This window comes from Rhinoderma darwinii, chromosome 1 (assembly GCF_050947455.1).
Source record: "Rhinoderma darwinii isolate aRhiDar2 chromosome 1, aRhiDar2.hap1, whole genome shotgun sequence".
Classification (NCBI taxonomy): domain Eukaryota; kingdom Metazoa; phylum Chordata; class Amphibia; order Anura; family Rhinodermatidae; genus Rhinoderma; species Rhinoderma darwinii.
In genome coordinates this window covers 131,761,056-131,765,673 of record NC_134687.1, presented here as the reverse complement: position 1 = coordinate 131,765,673, position 4,618 = coordinate 131,761,056, and positions in this window count along the sequence as shown.

The window sequence follows — 4,618 nt, the reverse complement described above, 5'->3', positions numbered from 1 at the left end:
TGGGTTTTGTTATATCCAGTTGCGCCATAACAAAGGATCCGATATTTTATCTTCTCCAAATCTTCTATCCAGGTACTCTTATCCTAAAGACTTTCTTTGACTCTTGTTTGGGCGGAGCGGCCTAGTGTGTCCACATACCCCACAGCCATGACACATGCATAGGTTAGCGGCACATGTATGCTGCCGCACTTGGTTCGATAGTCTGACCCGTTCAACCTGCATTGGTTCTTTAATGGTAGCAGGGGAAGAAAGTAACAGGGGTCTCTGAAAATTAGGTGCCAGTCTAGAAAACTTTCTCAGAGGGCTTCTTGTGAGCGTTCTCAGAATCTCATGTCTATACGGGTAGCCAGGAGAATCAGGGCATCCAGAGTGTAAGGGAGATCACGAGCTGCCAACTTGTCTATAATACTACTGGCTAATCCTTGCCAGGAGGTTGCCACTAGGGCCTGATTGTTCCAAGCAAGTTCTGCTGCAAGAGTATGAAATTGAATGGCATATTCTCCTACCGTCGAACCTCCTTGAGGAACTGAAGGGAAGCAGTGGCTGAAGATGTACGGCCTGGTTCTTCGAAGACAGTATGCAAGGTGTCTAAGAAGACCTGCAAGTTCGAAGACTCCGGTCCCTCAAGTTTACAGAGAGGATTTGCCCATGCCAAGGCCTTGACAGACAACAGGGAGACGATGAAGGCTATTTTCATTTGGTCTCACGGAAACAGATGAGAATGCAATTTAAAGTGAATCTTACACTGATTGCGGAAGCTTCAATAGGTTTTGGGATCTCCATCATAGCGGTGTGGAAGTGGAAATTGAATTCTGGCTCCAGGGCTGACTGGAACTACTGCTGGCTGAAGAGTAGATGGAGCTACAGCTTGTGGAGCTCCCGGTGTAGGAACAGGAGCAATGTCCCGGTGGCTGGCTATGGTGTTAATCGCCGGAAGTAGCTGATCCTGGCATAATCGGAGGTCTCGCATATCATCCTCCATAACTTGTACTGCCGCCTTGGGTTTGCCAGCAGAGTCCAGTGCCTAAGCAAACTGTCACGACCAGCACCTTTGTGGACCCACTGGGCTACTCTGCCGGATTGGCATAGGGCCACCTCTAAGGTCGTTGTTTAAACAGCCACCCCGGGCTTCACCCTTTAACCCCTCTACAGGGATCGGGTCTTCGCTGCGGGGAGATTGCCAGGTCACTACCTCTTGAGGTGGTCCCGGCGGAGTAGCTGCTGTCCAAACAGAAGCTAGGCAGAGACAGACAGATGGTACCTTGGTGGTAGTAGACAGGAACCGGATTACTGGAAGCAGGCTGACATTTTTACTAGTGCGCGCACTGGCCCTTTATTAACTAGCACTAGCGCGCGCACCCTAAGGGTACAGTCCGGGGGAGGAGGAGGCAGCGAGCAGAGCGTGCAAGCGTCCCTAGGAATGGAGACACCGGCGGGGGTGTACAGTCCTGCTGCCACGGCTGTCGATACGAGGGGGATGCCGGTGGTCAGCGACTGCGGCCATAACACCATGGGATATGGTAAGTTGGGGTATTGTACAAAATATCCGGTTCAAAATATCCGCTCTCCGGTATTGCCTAATCTTTGGCTTCTTCACTAGCCCCATATGCAGCACAAGGCCCGAAAATGCCATAATCTCCGCTGGATCTAGAGGGTCTTGGATGACTTGGGGCTATGGACAAAAAACTGCTGGACCTACAAATTAGTCACGGTCATCATTTTGAATTATTGCGTTCCGAGAGTCCAAACTTTTTTATTTTTCTGTTGGCAGAGCTGTGAGGAAGCTTGTTTTTTGCAAGACAAGCTGTAGTTTTTATTGGTAACATTTTGGAGTACATGCTGCTTTTTTTATCACTTTTTATTTCATTTTTGTGAGGCGAGAAGACCAAAAAATAACAATTCTGGCACTTTTACACAATAAAAACACTTTTTATCTAAATAAAAAATTATGTTCTTGTGTCGCCATATTTTGAGAGATAACTTTTTATTTTTTTTCCGTCAACGTAGCTTTGCCAGGGCTTTTTTTTTGTGGGACAAGCTGTAGTTTTTACTTAGTACTCTTTTGCCATTATAAATGTGACTTTTTAATCACTTTATTTCCATTTATTTGGAGGCAAAGTGACTAAAAATGAGCAATTCTGCTATTGTTTTCTATTCATTTTATTTTATGCCATTTACCATGCAGGATAAATTACATGATACTTTCATAATTCAGGTTGTTGCGAATGCGGCTTTCATTTTTTACAATGATAAAGGACTTTATCAAGGAAGAAAGGCAATTTATGTTTTTAAGGGTATGTTCACACGGCAAACTAAAATCGGCCGTAAAGTACGGAGCTGTTTTCCAGGGAAAACAGCCTCTGATTTTCATCTGTTTTTAACCCCTTAATGACCAGCCTATTTTAAACCTTAATGACCAAGCTATTTTTTATGTTTTTCCATCGTCGCATTCCAAGAGCTATAACTTTTTATTTTTGCATCGACATAGCTGTATAAGGACTTGTTTTTTTGCGGGACAAGTTGTATTTTTTAATAGCACCATTTTGAGGTTCATATAATATATTGATTAACTTTTATTAACTTTTTTGGGGGGTAGTAGAAAAAAAAACATACCTTTTGACACTCCTTAGATTTACGCCGTTTACTGTGTGGTATAAATAACATAATAACTTTATTCAGTGGGTCAATTGGATTGTGGCAATACCAAATTTATATAGATTTTGTATGTTTTACTACATTTACACAGTAAAAACACTTTTTCTACAAAATACTTGTTTTGTTTTGCCATGTTTTAATAGCCAGAGTTTTTTTATTTTTACGCCGATGCAGCTGCATGAGGGCTTGTTTTTTGTTGGACGACTTCTAGTTTTTAGAACGGCCGCAGTGAAAAGGCGTATTGGCGGTCGTTATGGGGTTAAAGCATTAAGCGTTTTTTGTTGCATTTTTTATGGAAATTTTTGGAGCTATTTTTCTATTCAGTTAATGAAAAACGGCTCCAAAAACAGCTCAAGAAGTGACATGCACTTCTTTTTACAGGGCATTTTTTTATGCGCCGATTTTTCAAACGGCCGCGTAAAAAACCGCCCCGTCGGAGCAAAACGCTGTTTTTCTCATTGAAATCAATGGGCAGATGTTTGGAGGCGTTGAGCTTCCATTTTTTCAGCCATTTTTCAGTGCGTTAACGGCCTGGAAAACGGCTGAAAATAAGTTGTGTGAACATTCCCTTACCGGTAGGCGACTGACCTACCAGAAGGCTGGGAAGAAAATGAAGTACATAAAGGAAGGTAATGAACACAAAGAGAACACACAAACTGCATGCTGAGGCTCCGATGGATAATAAGCCTTGTGAACATACCCTGATATTTTGTTATTTTAAAAAATGAAAAATGTTTACCTTTTTAAAAATAAAATAAAAAATTGGTCCCACTAGCGGAATTGAAGACCTGATCTTCTGAACGATGTACATTGCACTTACAGTGAAGGAAAGAAGTATTTGATCCCTTGCTGATTTTGTAAGTTTGCCCACTGTCAAAAAAATGAACAGTCTATCATTTTTAGGCTAGGTTAATTTTACCAGTGAGAGATAGATTATATAAAAAAAACAAACAGAAAATCACATATATTTATTTGCATTGTGCACAGAGAAATAAGTATTTCATCCCTTTGGCAAACAAGACTTAATACTTGGTGGCAAAACCCTTGTTGGCAAGCACAGCAGTCAGATGTTTTTTTGTAGTTGATGATGAGGTTTGCACACATGTTAGATGGAATTTTGGCCCACTCCTCTTTGCAGATCATCTGTAAATCATTAAGATTTCGAGGCTGTCGATTGGCAACTCAGATCTTCAGCTCCCTCCATAAGTTTTCGATGGGATTAAGGTCTGGAGACTGGCTAGGCCACTCCATGACCTTAATGTTCTTCTTTTTGAGACACTCCTTTGTTGCCTTGGCTGTATGTTTCGGGTCATTGTCGTGCTGCAAGACCCAGCCACGAGCCATTTTTAATGTCCTGGTGGAGGGAAGGAGGTTGTCACTCAGGATTTGACGGTACATGGCTCCATCCATTCTCCCATTGATATGGTGAAGTAGTCCTGTGCCCTTAGCAGAGAAACACCCCCAAAACATAATGTTTCCACCTCCATGCTTGACAGTGGGGACGGTGTTCTTTGGGTCATAGGCAGCATTTCTCTTCCTCCAAACACGGCGAGTTGAGTTAATGCCAAAGAGCTCAATTTTAGTCTCATCTGACCACAGCACCTTCTCCCAATCACTCTCAGAATCATCCAGATGTTCATTTGCAAACTTCAGACGGGCCTGTACATGTGCCTTCTTGAGCAGGGGCACCTTGCGGCACTGCAGGATTTTAATCCATTACGGCGTAATGTGTTACCAATGGTTTTCTTGGTGACTGTGGTCCCAGCTGCCTTGAGATCATTAACAAGTTCCCCCCGTGTAGTTTTCGGCTGAGCTCTCACCTTCCTCAGGATCAAGGATACCCCACGAGGTGAGATTTTGCATGGAGCCCCAGATCGATGTCAATTGACAGTCATTTTGTATGTCTTCCATTTTCTTACTATTGCACCAACAGTTGACTCCTTCTCATCCAGCGTCTTACTTA